Below are 25634 nucleotides of genomic sequence, written 5' to 3'. Positions count from 1 at the left end.
GGGTACATCGCTCTCCACCCTGCAAGGTTATGTATCTTAAGTGTCCGCAAATGCCTTAGGATTTTCACATGGGTACTGGGGACTGTCCTAAGATTTTCAAGTACTTTACAAACTGGCCTTTCACTCCAGGCCACTTCTAACTGTAGAGCTGGCAGATGTGTCATGGAAGTGATAAATGGCCAGAAATGTGTTAAATACTCAATACCTTTTATGCTAAAATTGAGTCTGACATCTGAAAATACACCACAGGAGTCTCAAGACACATGGCCATCACAAGTTCACAGAAACATTAAAATCTGCTTGGGAATGTGGGAAGACCACAGTGTCATGCTCTTAAATGAATGACACTGTAGAAATTGCTATAGAAAGGATGATGTAATGTTAATCTACTCACTCTTAAATAGCGGTTGACAAACTTTGATAACAGTTAATTTGGATTAGATAATGACTGTGATAGTTCACTTGATATATCAACATAGTTGGGACACAATATAAGGACAGATGGGAAGCATTATTATAAATATTTTTGTTAAATCAGAGGACTTTGAATGGGTTATGTTACCTCTGCAGAGCACAAATACATCATCTCCTAAGCAGCAGGCTGACCAGAACATTAGTAAGTGCCCATGGATGAGTGAATTCTCCTACAAAGAAGCTTGGAACTGAATAGGTTATTCCTTGGAGTTGCTATTAATGTATCTATCTATCTATCTATCTATCTATCTATCTATCTATCTACCTACTTACCTACCTACTATCATCTATCATCTACGTATGTGTATGTATATTATACAATATATATATATATAGTGGATATTTAAATAAATTATATATGAAGAAATTATGAATTATTTTAGACCTATATGTGTAAAGCATGCACTATTATTGAATTTCATTATATCAATGCTGCCTCAAATATTATGGAAATTGTCCACCAAAGTCTCATAATTATGTGATTATATGAAATAAAAGATAATCTCAAAGCAGCTCATGAAAACTCCTGGTGTTACACAATTGACATGAATTGGTTCTGAAGACAGCATAAAGTTAGAGATTACACATTTGACTTGCAATTATAGGTTGTTAATGTGGAAAAGTAATGAAGCAAGGGAAATCCATTATGTGCATGCAGCAGAAAGAATGTGGCTTCTTTTTCTTAACAGAGACATGTCCAGCCAACAAAACTTTAAAAATAAAAAAGAACATTTTTTATTACTTTGCTATCACGGGCTTTGATAAATATTATGTTAGAATGTATCTCATTCACCAAATTTCTCCACGAAATTCTTGTCATCAATCCCACCAGAAAGTAACTTTATCTAAAACTAAGAAACATGGAAGTTTTGTTTTTAGGATTACTATTTATTTATCAGTTTTTCACGTACCTATGAAAACGGAGAATGCTATGTTTTATACATGCAGTCTATTACTTCTAACATTTAGGATGCAGGATTTTGCTGACAGCCCTACAAGTCACTCCATTAGACACTGAGGAGACAAAAGCTTCCAGAGGCTATCTTACCAGAGTACAAATAAAAATTTCTTTTAGTTTTCAGATACACAAATTTACTAGAAAATCATTAGATATTTATTTCAGGGAAAAAAATTCAATACATGCTGACTGTGGATAGTCTAGTGGCTGTATCAAACTACTTTATCATAGGAAACCATTCTAATATAATATATCATTATGCACATATATAATGGATTAACTAAAATTTGATCAGCTTCATCATGTTAATGAACTATAGTTAATTATAAATGGTACTAATGCATCATTTTACAAAAATATATAATTATTATTATAAAATACATGCCCAATTTTATCTGACTGACAGGTCTAAATTTGTCATTTAGTAAATGATGTAAAAGTATGTTACACACTTCTAGATTAGTATAGCTCTGGATAAGCTTCATTCACCTACCCTCTCATGGAGGTTAGAGGTGAGTTAAAGGAGTTTATGGGTACTGGCCAGGAAACGTTAAGTCCTCTGTAAGAGACTGCCTCCAGCTACCTCCTTAATTTTTAATATGGCAGCTTTACTTTAAAATGGAAACCTCTCTAGTTCCATCATGCTATTAAATACAAGAGCATCTTGAACTTTGCAGAAAAATTAGTACTGCCAACCCCTCCCTTATCATCCTTCCTTGCTCCCTCTCAAAATCATGTCTTATTTTTCTTTTGTTCTTATTTTCACACATACATGCACATATATAAATGCTAAATACAATGTACTCAGTCAGCGCTATTTTTAGGTATATGATAAACATTCATTGCTCACCCTTTAGTAGTGGCAAAGCAGCTAGGGATGTTTTTCCTGGGGAATGCTATTTCTCCCATCCTCAGTATTGCCTACTTGCCTGTGCTTTTCTGTCTAGGTTTAAGGACCCACGAAAGTTTCTCCTTCAATCTTAGCATGTCTACTAGTGTTGACATTCTCTAGGTATTGATTAAGCATCCAGATTAATAAGGTGTTATGTCGACTTTTCTGTGACATTTATAGGAGACATGATATCACAACAGACATCTTTGTCCTCTGGCTCTTAGAATCTTCCTGCCTCCTTTTTTCATTATGTCCCCTGAGACTTTGATGCAGGATTGGTTTTGTAATGTATTCACTACAGCTGAGTTCCTATGGTCACTTGTTCTCTGCATTTTAGACAACATGGTTTTATGTAATTTTAACTTCTGTTGCAAAGAGAAGTTTCTTTGATAAGAAGCAAGTGCTAAAGGGTTTAATAAAGTATGGTAGTAGGTTCTCTTCTATGATCCATACCAGTGCTCGCCCTGGGTCATCGGCGTGGATTCTAGTACATCTCTTGATTTGCCTCTGTTAGAGGGCTGTTGTTATGGCCAAGTTAAGTATGACAGACGGAATCATTAGAATCATAGTAGTATGCAGGTCCCCATTGTATTTCATAGATGTTGCCTCTATATAGGACTATCAGTGTTTTCCCCAACTAGGAACCTTGCATATCAATTTCCAGTACAATAAAAGTTATTCCTCAGGGCGAGGAATTACAGCCTAGTTTCAGCTCACATCGCCCTCATTATTATTATTATTATTTTAACTATATGATGTCTTAAGCAATAGGTACTTAGCCATGTACCCTGGGAGGTAACTGAGGGTAACAGCAGTAACCCGTATTGGATAAAAAGTTAAAAGGAGGTTACAGGTAAAATATAGCTAAGAATATCTGAAAGGCCACATGGATTGATATTGTTATTTATTTTTCTTAAATTACGTATGATACATGCAAATGTATGTGTATACATAGACTTCAAGTGACTATATACATATATTTTAACTGAATAAAGGGGAGTGTTTCCACTGAACATTGAAATATTCTCTGCTTTTCAACTGTTTTTACTGAGCATTTTTGTCTCTTATTATAGTCAGAATGTGAAATATTCCATATTAGGTCACATATATGAATACTAGGTCTCCAGCTAGAGGCACTTGTTTCAGAATAGTGTGAAACCTTTAGGGTTCCCTAGTAAGGGGAGCAGGGACTCTCTCTGGCATTAACTCAGTGACAGGCTCTATGACCACCTCCCCTTGGGGGTTGCATCCTTGCCAGGCCACAGAGGAAGACAATGCAGCCAGCCCTGATGAAACCTGATAGGCTAGGGTCAAATAGAAGGGGAGGAGGACCTCCCCTAACAGTGGACCAAGGGAGGGGCATAGGAGGAGAAGAAGGAGGGAGAGTGGGATTGGAAGGGAAGAAGGGAGGAGGCCACAGTCAGCATATAAATTGAATACATTATAATAAGTGATAATAATATAAAAGGGAAAAAAGCAAAAAAATAGTAAAATTTCCTCATTTTATTTAAACTTTGGACACAGTGCCAAACTGTGAATTATTTAAGTGACTTTTATAACTTTTCTATTAATTAGTTATTTTTTTTATTTTTAACATTTTGATTGTGTAAAAAGATAAAGTGTGTGTGTGTGTGTGTGTGTGTGTGTGTGTTTGTGTGTGTGTATGTGAGTGCTTTAATGTGTGTTTGTATGTGGGTATGCCTATGAAACCCATACATGTGGAGGTAAATGATAAACTTAAGGGATCAGTTTATTCCTATCATGAGTTCCCAGAATTGAACTCAAACCATGTTGTTGAGCCATCCTTCTGTTTTATTTTTTGACAGCTAATGTGTAAGCTAATAGTGAAAATCTATCAGTAACATGCAGGGTCTTAGTGATAAATCACCATCACCAAAATCTAGAGGAAGAAGAAAGAGCATATCTCATTTTATTGTTTCTCGTCAACATCCAGGGAAGTCCAGATAGAAAATAAAGCAAGGACCTGGAGGCAGGAGCTGATACAGAGTACACAGAGGACTGCAGTTTACTGGATGGTTACCCATGGCTTGCTCATCCTGAAATCTTGTGGTATCTAGGACCAAGAGCCCAAGATGTCATCACCCCATTGGTTTGGCCTTCCATCAATCAAGAAAATGTACAACATTCTTGCTCCCAGATCACCTGGTTTGAGGCATTTTCTTAGTTCAAAATGGTTTTATATTATATTAAGTTGACTTGAAACTAGCCAGCAAGCCTCTTCCCTGTGTTCTAACACAAAGTTTAGCAAAGGAATCATGATGGGCTACCTCATTTACATATATATCAGCTATTATCTAGCTATAGACCCTTAGCATTTAAGGATATTATTGTTTATAATAAGGTAATCATAACAAAAGCATAAGCCTGAATCAACTAATTAGCATAAAAACCAAAACAAAAATAGGATTTGATTTTATTGTTTGCAGGTTGTCATTTCTCTGTCATCCTTTTATCCTCGGGTATTTGAGTCTGGGTTTAGTACTGAATTTTTTAATATTATTTTCATAAACTTATACTATGTGTCCTTATACCTTTTAGATTTCTCACTTTTTATTTTTCATACACAGTTATGTCCAACTTGTAACTATTGGGCTGCTTGTAGTCCATGGCAACATTGTTTATACCCCCAAATGTTTGTAATGACAATGATATGTCACAATGTAACAAGGTTAGACACTCCTGTTAGAATATTCTTTTAGTATCCTTTATTGATCTGCCTTATGTTGGATTCAATATTTTAGGACAAATATCCCACAACATTATCTAGAGTTTTATGTTTTAAAATAAGTTGGGCTGGTATTTAAACATTTTTTTTTTTTTTTTTACTTGTTAGAGTGATGGGAATGTTATCTATTATGGAGAAAGAGAAAAATAAATTCGAACACACAATTAATTAACTTCCATATTGGAAACATTAAATAGTAAAGTGCTGATGTGGAACTCGATCCTCCTGGGGTAGTTAATTAACTAAGACTCGGCTAAAATATTATTAATGAGTTACAGAGTTCTCTATTATTGTTGAGGTTTGAGACATGCAAATTTGGTTCTTTGTAATGTGAAGACAGGAAGCTACTTTACATATGAATTGGTCACCTAAACTGACATTGATAGCACATACCATTAGGCACAGCTTTCAGCATGAGAGTGTTTGACCTTGGCCCAGCACAGAGATCCAGGCGATAACAAAACAAGTGGAAAACCACTGATCTCAGAGAATCACTAATTAGTAAAGAGAATCTCCCTGGAAATAAAAGCAATATATCCGTAAAGTTACGTAAAACAATCTCTCCAGTAGTCATGTTATTTGAGTCTCTCTTTCTCTCTAGCTCACTCTGCCTCTCTCTCTTTTCACATCTCCAGATACATCAAAGATCTGGGACTTCACCCATTTTTTTAATTAAATTGTTGCTTTTATATTAATTACAGTTTATTCACTTTGTATCCAAGCTGTAGCCCCTTCTCTCATCCTCTGCTAACCCTACCCTCCATCCCTCATCTACTCCTATGCCCCTCTCCAATCCACTGAAAAGAGAGGTACTCCTCTCCATCCATCTGACCCTAGCTTATCAGGTCTTGTCAGAAATGGCTGCATTTTCCTCCTCTGTGGTCCTGCAAGGCTGCTCCCCCATCTCAGGGAGGCAGTCAAAGAGCTAGCCACTGAGTTCATGTCAGAGACAGTCCCTGTTTCCCTTACTACAGTACCCACTTGGATACTGAGCTGCCATGGGCTATATCTGAGCAGGGGTTCTAGGTAATATCCATGAATGGTCCTTGGCTAGAGTATCAGTCTCAGAAAAGACCCCTGTGCCCAGATATTTTGGTTCTGTTGCACTCCTTGTGGAGCTCCTGTCCTCTCCAGGTCTTACTACCTCCCCTTTCTCTCATATGATTCCCTATACTCTGCCCAAAGTTTGTTTATGAGTCTCAGTATCTGCTTTGATATACTGCTGGGTAGAGTTTTCAAGTGACCCTCTGCGGTAGACTCCTGTCCTGTTTCCTGCTTTCTTCTTCTTCCAAAGTCTGTTCTGTTTGCTTTTCTGAGTGAGGATTGAGCATCTTAATCAAGATCCTCCTTCTAGCTCAGCTTCTATAGGTGTACAGATTTTTGTATGTTTATCTTATCTTATAGGTCTAGAATCCACTTATAAGTGAGTATATACTATGTGTGTCTTTCTTTTTCTGGGATACCTCACTCAGAATGATCTTTCCTAGTTACCACCATTTACCTTCAAACTTCATGATTTTTTTGTTTTTAATTGCTGAGTAGCATTCCATTGTGTAGATGTACCACAATTTCTGTATCCATTCCTCAACTGAGGGACATCTGTGTTGTTTTCAGTTTCTAGCTATAAAGTATAAAGCTGCTAAAACACGGTTGAACAAATGTCCTCGTTGTATACTTGAGCATCTTTTGGATATATGCTTAGAAGTGGTATAGCTGGATCTTGAGGAAGCACTGTTCCTAATTGTCTAAGAAAACATCAGATTGATTTCCAAAGTGGTTGTACAAGTTTATATTCCCACCAGCAGTGGAGGAGGGTTCCCCATTCTCCACAACCTCTCTAGCGTGTGTTGTCACTTGAGTTTTTGATCTTAGCCATTCTGATGGGGATAAGGTGAAATCTCAAGGTCGTTTGATTGCATCTTCCTAATGGCTAAGGACTTTGAGCATTTCTTTAAGTGTTTCTCTGCTATTCTATATTCCTCTACAGAGAATTCTCTGTTTAGCTCTGTACCCAGTTTTTTAATTGGATTGCTTGATTTATTGCTTTTTAAATTATTTAGTTCTTTATATGTTCTGGATATTAGTCCTCTGTAAGGGTTGGTGAAGTTCCTTTCCCACTCTGTAGGCTGTTGTTTGTTCTAATGACAGTGTCCTTTGCTTTACAGAAGATTTTCAGTTTCATGAGGTCCAATTTATCGATTATTGTTCTTAGAGCCTGTGCTGTTATTGTTCTGTTCTGGAAGTTTTCTTGTGTGCCAATGAGTTCTAGGCTCTTCCCAACTTTTTCTTCTAATAGGTTTAGTGTGTCTGGGTTTATGATGAGTTCTTTTATCCACTTGGACTTTAGTTTTGTGCAGGGTGATAAATGTGGATCTATTTGCATATTTCTACATGTAGACATTCAGTTGGACCAGCACCATTTGTTGAAGATGCTGTCTTTTTTCATTGGTATGGTTTTGTCTTCTTTGTTCAAATTCAAGTATCCATAGGAGTGTATGGATAGGTTTATTTCTGGGTATTCAAATTGATTACATCGATCCACCATTAAGTTTCTATGCCAGTATTATGCAGTTTTTATTACTATTGCTCTCTTTTATTACTTTTATTACAACTTGAGTTCATGGATGGAGATACTTCCATATTATCCATTGTTGTACAGGATCATTTTGGCAATTCTGGTGTGTTTTTGTTTGTGTGTTTTTGTTTGTTTGTTTGTTTGTTTTGCATTTCCATATAGGAAGCCTATAGCTAACCTTAAACTAAATGGAGAAAACTTAAATCAATCTCACTGAAATCAGGGAGAAGGCAAGGCTGCCCACTCTCTCCATATCTCTTCAACATAGTACTTGAAGTCCTATCTAGAGCAATAAGAAAACTAAAGGAGATCCAGGGGATACAGATCAGAAAGGAAAAAGTCATAGTATCACTATTTGCAGATGATATGATAGTATACATGAGTGACTCCAAAAATTCAACCAGAGAACTCCTTCAGGTGATAAACACCTTCAGCAAAGTGGCTGGATAAAAAATGAACTAAAAAAAAATCAGCTTTCCTGTATTCCAAAGACAAAAGGGCTGAGAAAGAAATTGTGGAAACAACACCCTTCGCAATAGCCACTAAGAACATAAAGTACCTTGAGTTGACTCTAACCAAGCAAGTGAAAGACATTTTTTCAAAAAACTTCAAGTCTCTAAAGAAAAAAATTGAAGAAGATATCAGAAGATTGAAAGATTTCCCATGCTCATGGATTGGTAAGATTAACATTGTGAAAATGGCCACCCTGCCGAAAGCAATCTACAGATTCAACGCAATTCCCATCAAAATACCAATACAATTCTTTACAGACCTTGAAAGAAAAATTCTCACCTTCTTACAAAGTAAATGACTACTAACTGAAGATAGATTCACAGCCTTATTCATTCTTCAGGTTTTTAATTAGTAACAAATTCTGTCTGACTGGGACCTATCTGGCTCTAACTAAAGTAAAGGCACTTGAGACTTTTATTATCCCTCCAAAGGATGGAGCCATTAAGTATACTAATGGCTGCAGATATAGTCCTCACGAGCTTGAAAAGTCTCATATAACCAGGAGCTTTATAGCTCAATATAAGAAAGTTTCTAATTCTCATATATTGAATTAAAAATTATAACAATTTTTATTACCCGCATAAAAGATATGCACAAGCCGAAGCCATTCAACCTTCTATGGATGTTGGAGGGGTAATGAGGACCAGTCCCTAGTAGAGGAGTTATTGACAGCAGTTGGCATCTGTGACAGGATATTGTTTTCAGTGAGAGCATGGTTTCTGGTAGTATATCTGTGTTCCAGTGGAATACTAATACCCCTAAACTAATGGACATAAAAATAGTATTAATTGAACTCAGTATAGTTCGTGGATGGAGGACGTGAGTTTGGAAGAGGGATAGATTGGAAGTAGGAGTTGAAAGTGCGATGTGGGAAACTGATATGATCAAAGCACATTGTATATATCTATGAAATTATGGTCCCAAGGGCTAGCCTGGGGTGCATTTTTTTATTTAGTGATTGATTTGGGAGGAAGGGTACCACACCCAGTCAGGTAGTCCTGGGTGCTGAAAGAAAGCAGTCTGAGCCAGACATGAGGAGCAAGCAGTATTTCTCTACAGTCTCTGCTTCATGGTCCTACCTCCAGGTTCCTGCCTTCATTCGTGTAGGACGTTCTCCAGGGCTGACTTCCCTGGATGATGGACTAAAAAATTTAAGGTGAAGTAAACCCTTTCAATAAAATAAAATTCAGTAATCTATTCAAGGAATGATTCTCAATCAAGAATAAACTATGACATTGGTTGTAATTAAATAATGAAAATTATTTTCAAAATATGAGGGGTTAAACCCATTTTTATTTGACAGTTAACACATTACAGTAATCTGTTCTTCATGGATGACACCAATTTTATCTTCTACTTATGAAGAATGTCTAGAGTTTCCTGTTCTTTTAAGTGCCCACTCTAAGTCTAATAAAATGGTCTATAATCTGAATTCCTACAAACTACTTTTTTTGTTATTAATATTAAAGCATGCTTGTCATGTATGATTTTCTGTAGTCTTCTTCCTCTTGATTTTTTGTATGCAAATGCATCCAGATCTTTTTTTTTTAATCATGTGGACATCTTTCAAAGATAAATACATACTTATGTTCGGTCTTGAATTTGAAACTATGACTAATGAGAAAACTGAATTACTTCATTATCTTCTCTCTTTAATCTTATTCAATATTTTTGCAACCTAAAAGCACTCCTATTTTATTCAATATCTTCAAACTTCAAATTACTAAGAGAAAGCTTTGATGTTAACTTTCTTTTCATACAAGTTCTCTGTGCAAAGTCTTGTCTGAATACATTCTCTGCAAGCAGAAATACAATTTCATTTGCATCTCATTGCTATCTGACCTCAAGCAAGTTTTTCTGCAAGAGTGACATTGATCTTATTCAATCCATTCTACTTCTTATTGAATGTTCTCTAATAAATATCAATTTTATTTTTCACTGCAAGACTGTCTCTCTTACTATGACTCTTTTTCATTGTGCCTTGTCCTCTCTTTAGTCTGGACAACACTTTTTTAAAATCTTAAATCAAACAAACCATGTGTTATTGAGTATAAAAAAAGGTTTTATAGATGTTGATTTCCCTTGTCTATACCAGCTTCCCTTAGTTGTCAATTCTGTCTGCCATCTGTGTACTTGTGAATATATTATAATTTCTGAATTATGTTTCAGTTATGCTTTATTGTGCCATCAGTACTGATGTTAGATTGTGGAGAAGCAGAATTCTGATATTATTTTAATCTACCTACAATCACTTTTAGCTTCATATGCATTTGAAAACTATTTGGAATGGCAAGTTCAGACCCTGTTTTTTTATTTTTATTTTTTTAATTGTTGGATTTGAATGAGTCAGTATTGAAAGGCTCAAGGGTCAGTCAAAACATTCAGAAGACCTAATATCAAAATGCCCTCTTCAACTCATTCCTTTTGACACATTCTCTCTGACTCTAGGTTCAGGTGGCTTTTTCAACCATGTTGACCAACATGCAGGACTCAGTTATCTCTTGCCATCCTCCACACGAGTCTATTCAGAATAATCATAAATATAACCACTTGCTGGACTTTCTGACACTGCTGTATAAATGACCTGATACTTCAACGCTGTTATACAAAATGGTTATGATAATGCTTGTTCAATTTTAGTCCACTACTGATGATTTAGAATCAATTCTTTAAGAAAAGTCACGGGCTTGGAATAGCATTTTTAATTTTTATTAATTATTTATTATAATTTATTCACTTTGTATCCCAGCTGTGGCCACCTCTCCGGTCTCCTGCTAATCCCTTTGTCTCTCTCTCTTCCCCTTCTATGTCCCTCCCGTAGTAGTGTAGTCTACTGCTAAGGTCCTCCTCCCCTTCCATCTGACCCTAGCCGATCAGGTCTCATCAGGACTTATTGCATTGTCTTCTTCTGTGGCCTGGCAAGGCTGTATACCCCATGGGAGGGTCAGAAAGCCAGCCACTGAGTTAATTTAAACTTCTTAATCTATCCTCATTTCTCAAGAATCACTTCCACAATAAATGAACATATAAGGTAAGCCTTGCAACAACCTGTATAACCTGTTCACTTTGACTGCATTTGACTCAAAGAGACAAATATTAGGAAATGTTCTTGGAGGACTATGGCTAAGATGCTCAATCCCCATTCAGAAAGGCAAAGAGGATGGACATCAGAGGAGGAAAAAAACAGGGAACAGGACAGAAGTCTAACACAGAGGGCTTCTGAAAGGCTCTGCCCTGCAGAGTATCAGAGCAGATGCTAAGACTCATAGTTAAACTTTGGGCAGAGTACAGGGAATCTTATGAAAGAAGGGGAGATAGTAAGACCTGGAGAGGATAGGAGCTCCACAAAGACAGCAATAGGTCCAAAATGTCTGAGCACAAGGGTCTTTTCTGAAACTGATACTCCAGCCAAGGACCACTAATGAAGATGGCCTGGAACCCCTGCACGGAGGTAGTCTATGGCAGTTCAGTGTCCAAGTGGCTTCCATAGTAATGGGGACAGGGACTGTCTCTGACATGAACTGATTGGCTTGCTCTTTGATCACCTCCGCTGAGGGGGAAGCAGCCTTACCAGGCCACAGAAGAAGACAATGTAACCACTCCTGATGAGACCTGATAGACTAGGATCAGAGGGAAGAGAAGGACCTCCCTTATAAGTGGACTGGGAGAGGGACAAAGTTGTGGAAGAGGGAGGGTGGAATTGGGGAGGCGGGAGGGAGGTACAGGGGTGATACAAAGTGAATAAACTGTAATTAATAAAAATAACTAAAAAAATTAAATATGATGTAAATTTAAATGACAGAATAGCTGACAAATCAGAGGACATAAAGACTTCTGAAAAGTAGATAAGTGGCATTTTATTTATCAAACCATTGATACTATTTGATTTTTTTTATTATTTTTTTCTTTTTAGTTACATTTTGTTAACTCTGTGTCCCAGCTGTATCCCGCTCCCTCATTCCCTCCCCAACCCCACACTCCCTCCCAGGTCTCCTCCCTGCCCCTTTCCAAGTCCACTGATAGGGGAGGACCTCCTCCCCTTTCATCTGACCCTGTTTTATCAGGTATCTTCAGGGCTGGCTGCAAAATCCTCCTCTGTGGCCTAACAGAATGCTCCTCCCCGGGGGGGGGGGTGTCAAACAGCCTGCCCTTGAAATCCTGTTAGAAATAGTCCCTGTTCCCCTTACTTTGCAAAACTACTTGGTTACTGAGCTACCATGGGCCACATCCGAGCAGAAGTTCTAGGTTATATCCATAGATGGTCCTTGGTTGAGTGTCAGTCTCAGAAAAGACCCTGTGCCCAGATATATTTGGTCCTTGTATATCTCCTATCCTTTCCATATCATACTAACTTCCCTTCTTTCATATGATTCCCTGCACTCTGCCGAGGGTTTGGTTATGAGTCTTAGTGTCTGCTTTGAAACACTGCTAGGTAGAGTCTTTCAGATGCCTTTTGTGGTAGACTCCTGTCATAAGTTCAATGCATATCCCATTTGTCTTTTTAAATGAGGATTAATCACCTTCCTCTGTGTCCACTTTCTTGATTATCTTCTTTAGGTGTGTAGATTTCATTATGTTTATCATATCTTGTAGGTCTATATAAGCGAGTATATACCAAGTTTGTCTTTCTCCTTCTGGGATACTTCGCTCAGAATGATCTTTTCTAGATCCCACCACTTGCCTGCAAATTTCATGATTTCCTCCTTTTTGATTGCTGAGTAGTATTCCATTGTGTAAAAATACCACAATTTCTGTATCCATTCCTCCGTTGATGGACATCTGGGTTGTTTCCAAGTTCTGGCTATTACAAATAAAGCTGCTACGAACATGGTTGAACAAATGTCCTTGTTGTGTACTTGAGCAAATTTTGGGTATATACCTAGGAGTGGTATACCTGGGTCTTGAGGTAGCAGTACTCCTAGTTGTCTGAGAAAGCACCAGATTGACTTCCAAAGTGGTTGAACCAGTTTACATTCCCACCAGCAATGGAGGAGGGTTCCCTTTTCTCCACAACCTCTCCAGCATGTGCTATCACTTGAGTTTTTCATCTTGGCCATTCTGATGGGTGTAAGGTGAAATATCAGGGTCGTTTTGATTTGCAGTTCCCTAATGGCTAATGAGGTTGAGCATTTCTTTAAGTGTTTCTCTGCCATTCGATGTTCCTCTTTCGAGAATTCTCTGTTTAGCTCTGTTCCCCATTTTTTAAGTGGATTACTTGGTTTGTTGCTTTTCTGCTTCTTTAGTTCTTTATATATACTGGATATTAGCCCTCTGTCAGATAAAGGGTTGGTGAAGATTCTTTCCCAATCTGTAGGCTGTCTATTTGTTTTGATGACAGTGTCTTTTGCTTTACAGAAGCTTTTCAATTTCATGAAGTTCCATTTATTGATTGTTGCTCTTAGAGCCTGTGCTGTTGGTGTTCTGTTCAGGAAGTTGTCTCCTGTGCCAATGAGTTCTAGGCTGTTTCCCACTTTTTTTTCCAACTGATTTAGAGTATCTAGTTTTATGTTGAGGTCCTTGATCCACTTGGACTTTAGTTTTGTGCAGGGTGATAAATATGGATCTATTTTCATTTTTCTGCATGTAGACATCCAGTTGGTCCAGCACCATTTGTTGAAGATGCTGTCTTTTTTCCATTGAATGGATTTGGCTTCTTTGTCAAATATTGAGTATTCATAGGTGTGTGGGTTTATTTCTGGGTCTTCTATGCGATTCCATTGATCCTCCTTTCTGTTTCTATGCCAATACCATGCAGTTTTTATTACTGTTGCCCTGTAGTACACCTTGAGATCGGGAATGGAGATACCTCCAGATGATCTGTTGTTGTACAGGATCGTTTTGGAGATTCTGGGTGTTTTGTTTCTCCATATGAAGCTGAGAATCTTTTTTTCAAGGTCTGTAAAGAATTGAGCTGGTATTTTGATGGGAATTGCATTGAATCTGTAGATTGCTTTTGGCAGGATGGCCATTTTCACAATGTTAATCCTACCAATCCAATAGCACGGGAGATCTTTCCATCTTCTGAGATCTTCTTCAATTTCTTTCTTCAAAGACTTGAAGTTTTTCTCAAACAGGTCTTTCACTTGCTTGGTTAGAGTCACACCAAGGTACTTTATGTTATTAGTGGCTATTGTGAAGGGTGTTGTTTCCCTAATTTCTTTCTCAGCCTTTTTGTCTTTGGTATACAAGAGGGCTTCTGATTTTTTTGAGTTGATTTTGTATCCTGCCACTTTGCTGAAGGTGTTAATCAGCTGAAGAAGTTCTCTGGTTGAATCTTTGGGGTAGCTCATGTATACTATCATATCATCTGCAAATAGTGACACTTTGACCTCTTCCTTTCCGATTTGTATCCCCTTGACCTCCTTTAGTTGTCTTATTGCTCTGGCTAGGACTTCAAGTACAATGTTAAAGAGATATGGAGAGAGTGGGCAGCCTTGTCTTGTCCCTGATTTCAGTGGGATTGATTTAAGTTTCTCTCCATTGAGTTTGATGTTGGCTATAGGCTTGCTGTATATTGCCTTTACTATGTTTAGGTATGTGCCTTGTATCCCTGATCTCTCCAAGACTTTAAACATAAATGGGTGTTGGACTTTATCAAATGCTTTTTCAGCATCTAAGGAGATGATCATGTGGTTTTTTCTCCTTCAGTTTGTTTATGTGGTGGATTACATTGATGGATTTCCGTATATTGAACCACCCTTGCATGCCTGGGATGAAGCCTACTTGTTCGTGGTGGATGATATCTTTGATGTGTTCTTGGATTCGGTTTGCAAGTATTTTATTGAGTATTTTTGCATCAATGTTCATAAGAGAGATAGGTCTGAAGTTCTCTTTTTTTTGTTGGATCTTTGTGTGGTTTAGGTATCAAAGTGACTATGGCTTCATAGAATGAGTTTGGTAGTGTTCCTTCTATTTCTATTTTGTGGAATAGTTTGAGGAGAATTGGTGTTAGTACTTCTTTGAAGGTCTTGTAGAATTCTGCGCTGAAGCCATCTGGTCCAGGGCTTTTTTTGGAGGGGAGACTGTTAATGACTGCTTCAATTTCCTTGGGAGATATAGGACTATTCAGTCTTTCTACCTGATCTTGACTTAATTTTGGTAGATGGAATCTGTCAAGAAAGTTATCCATTTCATTTAGATTTTCAAATTTTGTGCCATATAGGCTTTTGTAGTATGACCTAATAATCGTTTGGATTTCCTCAGTGTCTGTAGTTATGTCCCCATTTTCCTTTCTGATTTTGCTGATTTGTATGGTTTCTCTCTGCTTTTTAGTTAGTTTGGCTAAGGGTTTGTCTATCTTGTTGATTTTCTCAAAGAACCAGCTTTTTGTTTCATTGATTTTTTGGATAATTCTATTTGTTTCTAATTGATTGATTTCTGCCCTTACTTTGATTATTTCCAGCCTTCTGCTCCTCTTGGGTGTATCTGCTTCTTTTTTTTCTAGGTTTTTCAGTTGGGCCATTAAGTTGTTTGTATGTGATGTTACGGATTTCTTCTTGTAGGCACTTAGTGCTATAAATTTTCCTCTGAGCACTGCTTTCAATGTGTCCCATAAATTTGGGTATGTTGTGCCTTCATTTTCATTGAATTCTAGAAAGTCTTTAATTTCTTTCTTTATTTCTTCCTTGACCCAGCTGTCATTGATTAGTAAGTTGTTCAGTTTCCATGTGCGTGTCGGGTTTTTGTTGTTTCTGTTGTTGTTGATGTCCAGCTTTAGTCCATGGTGGTCAGATAGTATACAAGGGATTATTTCAATCCTTTTGTATCTGTTGAGGCTTGCTTTGTGACCAAGTATATGGTCTATTTTGGAGAAGGTTCCATGTGGTGCTGAAAAGAAGGTGTACTCTTTTGAGTTTGGGTGAAAAGGTCTGTAGATGTGTATTAGGTCCATTTGATTTAGGGATTCTGTGAGTGCTTTTATTTCCCTATTTGGTGTCTGTCTGGTTGATCTGTCCCTTGATGAGAGTGGGGTGTTGAAGTCTCCCACTATTAAGGTATTAGGATCAATGTATGATTTAAGCTTTAATATTGTTTCATTTACGAATGTAGGTGTTTTTGTATTTGGGGCATAGATATTCAAAATTGTGATGTCCTCTTGGTGGATTTTTCCTTTGATGAGAATATAGTGGCCCTCCTTATCTTTTTTGATTAACTTCGGATGAAAGTCTATTTTATTAGATATTAGGATGGCTACTCCAGCTTGTTTTCTGGAACCATTTGCTTGAAAAAAATTTTTCCAGCCCTTTACTCTGAGGTAGTGTTTATCTTTGTTGCATAGGTGTGTTTCTTGGATGCAACAGAATGTTGGGTCTTGTTTCCGTAACCATTCTGTTAGCCTGTGTCTTTTTATTGGTGAGTTGAGTCCTTTAATATTGATAGATAATATTGACCAATGCATGTTAGTTCCTTTTGTAATGTAGTCGATGATCTTACCTTGTTTCATTGCTTGTTTTCTTTTCATTTTTGTTGGGATATTATCTGTATGCCCTGTTTTCTTGGGTGAATTCATTTTCGTTGGATTGGAGTTTTCCTTCTAGTATCTTCTGTAGGGTTGGTTTGCTGTATAGATATTGCGTAAATTTAGTTTTGTCATGGAACATTTTGTTTTCTCCATCTATGTTGATTGAAAGCTTTGCAGGGTATAGTAGTCTGTGTTGACATTTGTGATCTCTTAGAGTCTCCATGATGCTTGCCCAGGCCCTTCTGGCTTTCATAGTTTCTGATGAGAAGTCTGGTGTGATTCTGATAGGTCTACCTTCATATGTTACTTGGCCTTTTTCCCTTGCTGCTTTTAATATCTTTTCTTTGTTCTGTAGATTTAGTGTTTTGACTATGATGTGACGTGATGTGTTACTTTTCTGGTCTAGTCTATTTGGTGTTCTGTAGGCCTCTTGTATATTTATGGACATCTCTTTCTTTAAGTTGGGAAAATTTTCTTCTATGATTTTCTTGAAAATATTTTCTGGACCTTGGAGCCTGGAGTCTTCTTTTTCATCAATTCCTATTATTCTTAGATTTTGTCTTTTCATAGCATCCTTGATTTCTTGGATATTTTGTGATTGGAATTTTTCTGATTTTACTTTTTCTTTGAGAGAAGTATCAATTTCTGCAAGTGTGTCTTCAGCTCCAGAGATTCTCTCTTCCATCTCTTGTATTCTGTTGGTGATGCTTACTTTTGTGGTTCCTGATCTTTTCTCCAAGTTCCCCAGCTCAAGAGTTTTCTCATTTTGTGTTTTCTTTATTGATTCTATTCTGTTTTCATGCCTTGCACCATTTCTTCCATGTGTTTGAATTTGGATTCCTGTCTCTCTACGATGGACTCTATTTCTTTGTTCATTTCCTTTTTGTATGCCACTAATTTTTTCTCTACTTGTGCCTCTATTTGTTTGGCTATGTTTGCCTGTGTTTCTTTAAGGCTTTTGTCTATTTCTTCTTTCTTTATCTCCAATTGACTGGCCAACTCTTTGAAAGATTTGTTCATTTCCTCCTTATGAGCCTCAAATAATTGAGCAAGCATGGCTTTAAGGTCATTTTCCTGTGCTTCTGATGAATTGGAGTATCCATCGATTTTGGGGTTTGCTGGTGAACTCATGATGTCCTGATTTATGTTGGAAGTGTTCTTTCGCCTACCCCTGGCCATTGGCTTATCTGAGACCTTCCCTGTTTGTTTTTGGATTCAGCCGATCAGACTGGTACTGTCTCTCTCTCGAGTCTGGAGAATTCTTCAGGAAGTTGAGAGAGGACCCGTGTCCTTAGCGTGTGCTGAGGACTAGCTGTACCTGTGGGAGGAAAGTACGCAGGCGCAAACAGAGGCAAATGCAAGCGTGCGTGCGTGTGTATATGTGTGTGTGTGTGTGTAAGTGGGCGTGGGCGTGTGTCTCAAGGGACAGAGTGATGGCTAATGTTGAACCCTTGAGTGTGTGGGAGGGGCTCTGCAATGTATATGTCGCAGGCGCTAGTGATGATCGCAGCGCGATTTCTGGCATTAACTGCCTTAACTCCTCAATTAGACCCACAGAGCAGGAACTTCAATGTTCCAAGTGCCCCTCTGTTTCCCAAAGTGGGTATATGGGTGGGAGGGGGTTCGATGCCTGGCTTCTGTTTTAGCAGGACCCAGGATCAGTGGAGCTGCAGATTCTCAAGGGTTCACTCACTTACAGGCAGGTCACTTGGCAGAGAACGGGGTATCTGGGCTCTCTGTTCTCTGGTTTGGCCCTGCTTCTTTGATGTGCTCTGCCAGTTCCGTGCTGTTGTCACTGCCAGGTTATGAGGTCTTGCTGCAGCTGGAGATTTCAGGGTGGTCACGTCAGTGGGAATCGGGGTAACCAGCCTTTCTGTTCTCTGGTTTGGCCCTGGTTAGTCTTAAACTGGAGGGCTGATGTGCCCTGCCAGCTCAGTGCTGCTCCGCCGCCAGGTTAGAAAGTCCCGCTGTAACTGGAGACTGGGTTGCTAGTCCAGATGCTTTCTGGGAAGTCCTGGGGTCTCTTTACTGTGCTTTCCAAGCTTCGGAGGCCCAGCGCCTGGTGTGTCTAGCTTGTATGGCGTTTCTGTCTGGTTTTGGTGAGTATATAGTGTATTCTCTGTCACTGTGGGATTGGGCGGGCCGTACTGTCAGTGATCGCGATCCTGCGGAGCTAGTATGGCGTCTAGCAGACTCGGGCCCTGGGAGGATGGTGCAGCAGCCGCGCGAATCTGGGGCTCCAAGACACAGTACTGCTGGCCTTTGCCGATAAAGGGCTTGGGGCTCCGCCTCAGTGGCTGCAGGCCCCAGGCAGTTAGGTCTGCGCTGAGAAAGGCGAGTCTGCTGTGCTGAGGAGGAGGGAGGTCTGGGGGAGGGGAGTGCCGAGCAATCAAAGGATCGTTTCTCACCTTCCCCAAACAAGTCCGTGGGTGACCCGAGACCAAGGTTTTCACCTCCTGTGATGTTCCCTGTTGTTTAGAAAGTCTCTCCGTTGTTTCCCTGGCTTCAGAAGTTCTTCCACTCATCAACTCAGAACTTTATCTCTTCCCCAGCTCGGAAAATGTGTGTGCTAGTCGCCATCTTGGCTCCGCCCCCCTCTATTTGATTTTTTTAAGAAAAATTAATTTTATAGTTTGTTTGTCAAGACCCCTTAAATATGACTGTATCTTGCAACAGTTATAGATGGAAAATTTTCATCCAAATTATTCTATGTTAAATAGACTTTAAAATTTATAAGTGGGTAAAAGCTATCATGATAAAAAGAAAATACCTAATATCGTAAAAAGTGTCAACCTAACTCAAGATATCATTATCATCCCAATGTTCTTATCTCTCTATGCATTTGTCTTCTTCATGTTGTAAAATGGGCAAAATCAGAAGAAATTATTTTTTTCTGTTCTAAGGTTGTATTCTGTTTACCTTGAACAAAATAATGTATAAAATTTCACACAGTATATCTCAAAAAAATCTATAATTCAACTAAGTTGGCTCTATATATTATATGTGTCTTGCTTTTATTTCATCTCTTGTGTTTCAAAAATATTAAAAAAAAATGCCAAAGTGAACCTGCTTAAAATTTTAGGCAGAGCAATAATGTAAAAGTTATAGATTATTAAATAATCGATCCTGGATATGGATGGACTTTGTGCTTCATATTGGAAATGAAGGCTATTTGGCAGAAACAATGTGTCAGAGATGAGGAATAGAATTTAATGTTAGATAATCTACTCAAGACTATCCCTTTATATTCATGGTTCTCTAACATAATTTTGACTGAGATTCTTAAATACCAAAATTTCAACTAATTCAACTTCATTTAATTCTTTTATATGGCAATAAAACTAATAGTATTAAAATACTGAAATTTATATCAGGTAAGATAGAACTATATAATATTTGACATCTAAATTTCAAAAACTTATTTTTGACTAATCCCTAAACTTTGCTAAGAGAAAAAAGTAGTTTTATTCCAAATTTCTATAGTTGTTACAAATATTTGACTACCTTGATCATTGACCTCTGCTATATTTCTTCACATACCTTACAAGAAATGTCACTATTTTTAACTTTACCTAATTCATCTTCACTGACTCAATGAATTAACTCAGACCTCAAGATATGGTTCTCTTCTAAACTCTGTATATGTCCTGCATGATCTCTTCTTGGTTATCATATAATTTGTGAGTTTAATATATTCAAATTGAATATATAATTCAATTTCTTACAATACCCAAACTGGCATATTAATTTTTTTTTTATTTTTTTTTAAGAATTTCTTTTTTTATAAGTGAGTATATACTGTGTGTGTCTTTCTGATTTTGGGATACCTCACTCAGGATGATCTTTTCTAGTCCCATCATTTGCCTGCAAATTTCATGATTTTCTTGTTTTTAATAGCTGAGTAGTATTCCATTAGTACAGCAATTTCTGTATCCGTTCCTCCGCTGAGGGACATCACAGTATATACTCACTTATAAGTTGATACTAGACCTATAAGATAGGATAAACATACTAAAATCTGTACACCTAAAGAAACTAAAAAGGAAGGAGGACATAGTGTAAGATGATCAATCTTCCCTTAGAAAGACAAATGGGATGCGCATTGGAAGTAGGAGAAAACAAGAAACAGGACAGGAGCCTACCGCAGAGGGCCTGTAAAAAACTCTACCTAGCAGTGTATCAAAGCAGATGCTGATACTCATAACCGAACCTTGGGCAGAGTGCAGGGAATCATAGGAAAGAAGAGGGAGTTAGCAAAACCTGCAGAGGACAGGAGCTCCACAAGGACCAAATATATCTGGGCACAGGGGTCTTGTCTGAGATTGATTCTTCAACCAAGGACCATGCATGGATATAACTTTGAATCCCCGCTCAGATATAGCCCATGGCAGCTCAGTATTCAAATGGGTACTCTAATAAGCGGAACAGGGACTGTCTCTGATGTGAACTTAGTGGCTGACTCTTTAATCGCCCTTCTCCCCCTCCCCCGATGGAGGAAAAGCCTTGCTAGGCCACAGAAGAAGACAGTGCAGCCAGCCCTGATGAGACCTGTTAACCTAGGGTCAGATAGAAGGGAGTAGGACCTCGTCTATCAGTGGACTTATAGAAGGGCAGGGAGGCAATGAGGGAGGGTGCTACAGCTGGGATACAAAGTGAATAATCTGAAATCAATATAAAAAATAAAAATTTGGGAAAAAATAAATGAAGGTAAATATGAGAAAAAGAATTTATTTGATTGGCCTGCTCTTTGATCACTGCCCTCTGAGGGGGAGCAGCCTTACCAGGCCACAGAGGAAAACAATGCAGCCTCCTGATGAGACTTAACAGACTAGGATACGAAGGAAGAAAAAGAAACCCTGCCCTACCAGAGGAATTGGGGAGGAGCATGCGTCGAGAAAGGGAAGGAAGGAAAGGGTTGGGAGGGGAGGAGGGAGGGAACTAGAGGGGGGATACAAAGTAAATAAAGTGTAATTAAAAATAAAATTAAATTAAAATTAAAAACTTATTAATTACAGTTCATTTATTTTGTATCATAGCCTTAGCCCCCTCCCTCATTCCCTCCCAATCCTGCCCTCCCTTCATCGTCCACTTCCATGCCCCTCTTCAAGTCCACTGATAGTGGAGGTCCAATAACCATAGCCTATCAGGTTTCATCTAAATTATTAACTAAAATGTATATATTCATGGACATCTCAACTCAGCATTGTCAATGGTGACTTCTCTTTACCTTTGTGGGTGCCTCAGTATAATTGGTATAAAATAGTCTTATCTCATAGCTCAAACCAAACAGTACCTTTTGAAATACACGAGTTTTTCGGCAATATTGGCATATAGGTATATGTGGAATTTCAAATTCTACCTGCAATCTCAGGGGATTCACTAGAAGTATACCCATGTTCCAAAACCTGGCTGTCATTGAATCTTTCATCAACAAATACATTATCTCTTGCTGCAAGGCATTGATGCTAGCATTACTATTTCTGTCCTTGCCATATACACTTTATTTTTAACAATATAAGGTGTTGTTTAATTCTTCTCTGTGGTGAGGCCACTCTTCAACACAGACTATCAATAAATCATCAAGCCAATCAAAGCCTAAGCCTTAATCTGCTTCCAGTTCAAGTCTCTTAACTCAGACACTCCCCTGTCTGACTACCTTCATTTTTTTCTACTAAATGTCCTTTCCAATATCAGGTTTTCTACCTGGTCCTCATTTACAATAAAAATTCTTTTGCCTTTGAACTTTCCATTGGCTCTTCCATCTATAGGTTATTCTCAGTTCAGATAGCATTGTAAATGATTGTCTCCTTTAAGTATTTATTCTTTTGTTGTTTTTTTTTTTTTTTTCAGAGAGTTTTGTCTTAGGTATGTTTGCATATTTGTTATGTTTATCAAGTACCACCTTGGGTCTGGAGAGATGGTTCAAAGGTTAAAAGCAAAGGCTGAGCTTGCAAGTGATTTGGGTTTGGTTACCAGCACCCATGTCAAGTTACTCACAACTGGATCTCATTGCAGCCCCCATGGGACCCAATTCCTTCTTCTGAACTCTGTAAGTATCTGCACTCACATGTACATGTACCTAGCTAGAGAAATCCACAGATAAACATTTATAAAAATTAACATTGTTTAGTGTTTAAAAGTACAGTTATAAAAATATATTGATATGCTCTCACATCTGTCTACCTGTGAACCTTTATGGCATATACATATTCAGTTTCACATTTACTACACCTGACAACTGATGTCTTCTGGGTCTTACCTCTATAGAATTTGATTTCTCTGAAAATATATTTTTTCTCAATGCCAGCTATTATATTATCTGAATCTAACTCAATGTTCAACATACAATATTTTTGCAAATATTTATTTAGTGAATGAATAATCAATCCTCAAGTGATAAAGACTTTTTTCTGCAGCCAAATATTATTAAAATTTTTACACTACAAAGCTGTGCACAAAGCATAGGTATAGTCCTAAGTACATAGTAAGTAAAAAAAAAAATCATGGCGGTTTTGGTTTCTTTTAATGACTTTTTATATTTAACAACAAATATAGGCACTCAAACACATTATTTTTTTCTTTGGATTGTATCATTAACCAATTTAGAAACATGAGACCATTTGTACTTCAGAGATTTCCTTAAACATATTTAAATAGTATCCATTTGTAAAGCAAGAGGGAGCATTCTGAGTTTCCTTAGAATGCAGTAAAACCACATGTCTTTCAGCTAATGATGCATATGAAAGCTGGATGACAGGGAAGCTTGTCTTCACTTTGGAAGTAGAAAATACACTGCTGCTTTTCACAGCAATGCTCTAAATCCCTGTAAGGAGAGAATGGCACAGTGCAGGGAAATTCTGGGCACTCTTCACATGAATACTCAGGAAAGACCATGTTATGCTACACAGTAACATAAGAATAATGTGCTTGGAAGCCAGTTCAACATGCTGTGAGTCACCTGTTGTCTCCATGGAGATCAGAACGAGTAACTTTAAAGAAAAATAGGATACAGTATAGGGGAAGAGCAGAAAGCCCCACTAATTAGGCAAAAGTAATTTGATGAGACAGAAAACAAAATGTCTTCAAGCACAATTTTTTTATTCCATCTTGTTAAACTCTCTTAAAAATGAAATATGAGGATATTTTCGTTGCTTAAAATGTGCCTTTTATGAAAATAAAACAGCCCCTTCAGAATTGAACCTGAAGGGGGTTTTGTTATTTTTTAAGATTTTGTTTTTATTTTTAAATGTTTGAGTGTGTGTGTGTGTGTGTGTGTGTGTGTGTGTGTGTGTGTGTGTGTCTGTCTGTCTATCTGTCTCTGGTGCAGTTTGTATACGTGAGTGCAGTATCCGTGGAGGCCAGAAGAGGCCTCAGATCCCCTAGCACTGGAGATCCAGGCAGCTGTAGCTGTTGAGTGCAGGTGCTGGGAACCAAGCTAACATGCTCTTCCAGCACAGTATGTATGGAACTTGAAGTGTTAATTTTGTGTGGTAAGATTTTCCCCAGAATATCAGTCCCTTGAGTTGACGGATCAGTAGAAGCAGGGGCTCATGGCAGAACGTAGAGAAGCACGTCAGCACTTGCCCAATATTAGCCATAGTTGACATAGGACCATTTACCACCTGGTCTCACTTTAGCCTGTGGCATCCCAGGGCACAGCCTCTAATCACTGCTGTCAACAAGAGTGTCAAGGTGTTTACTGCTGGGAAGCTGGTGGACTGAATGGAATCCATGTTTGTAGGAGCAGGAAGAGCCAATCTGGCATATTCTGACCAGGCTTCACCAGCTTTGAGATGGTTTGCAGAAGTGTGACTGTCCTTTGTCTTACCGACTCTAAGAATCTCATCATCTGGCGGTGGTGGCTTGGTGTTAACATTCATTTCTTCTGAATTTTAGAACAAGCACTGGCTAATTAGGCAAGCCAATACCCCGATGACGAACTCTTCAATACAGTTCTTAGATGACGCATTCAGAAGGAGGTAAACACAGCGGCTCTCATCTCAATGTGCTTTGAGGATGGGGGTGGGGCCGACTTTTACCCTTGAGCAGGGAGGCAGGTCAGTGGGAGAGATGCAGGGAGGCACTGCCACCTCACAGGCAGGCAGGCATCCCTTTGTGCTCAAGTGCACTAGGCAGCCTCGGGCCTCAAGACTGACACTCAACCAAGGACCATCTACGGATATAACATAGAACTTCTGCTCGGATGTGGCCCGTGGTAGCTCAGTAACCAAGTAGTTTTCCAAAGTAAGGGGAACAAGGACTATTTCTAACAGGATCTCAAGGGCAGGCTCTTTGTCCCCCCCCCCCCCCAGGGGAGGAACAGTCCTGTTAGGCCACAGAGGAGGACTTTGCAGCCAGCCTTGAAGATACATGATAAAACAGGGTCAAATGAAAGGGGAGGAGGTCCTCCCCTATCAGTGGACTTGGAAAGGGGCAGGGAGGAGACCAGGGAGGGAGTTGGGCAGGAGGAGGGAATGAGGGAGCGGGATACAGCTGGGACACAGAGTTAACAAATTGTAACTAAAAAGAAAAAAGAAAAAAAAAAAAAGACTGATTACACCATCCTGGCGCTTTCTCAGACAATTAGGTGTAGTGCCTCCTCAAGACCCAGCTATACCACTGCTAAGTATATACCCAAACTTTGCTCAAGTACACAAAAGGGATATTTGCTCAACCATGTTTATAGCAGCTTTATTTGTAATAGCCAGAACCTGGAAACAACCCAGATGTCCATCAACAGAGGAATGGATACAGAAATTGTGGTATATTTACACAATGGAATACTACTCAGCAATCAAAAAAGAGGAAATCATGAAATTTGCAGGCAAATGGTGGGATCTAGGAAAAAAAAATCATTCTGAGTGAAATGTCACAGAAGGAGAAAGACAAACATGGTATATACTTGCTTATATAGACCTATACGATATGATAAACATAATGAAATCTATATACCTAAAAAAGATAATCAAGAGAGTGTACATGGGGTAAGATGATTAATCCTCATTTAGAAAGATA

Source organism: Psammomys obesus, unplaced genomic scaffold (assembly GCF_907164565.1).
Source record: "Psammomys obesus unplaced genomic scaffold, mPsaObe1.curated_primary_1811, whole genome shotgun sequence".
NCBI classification, from domain to species: domain Eukaryota; kingdom Metazoa; phylum Chordata; class Mammalia; order Rodentia; family Muridae; genus Psammomys; species Psammomys obesus.
This window is presented reverse-complemented; position numbering follows the sequence as displayed.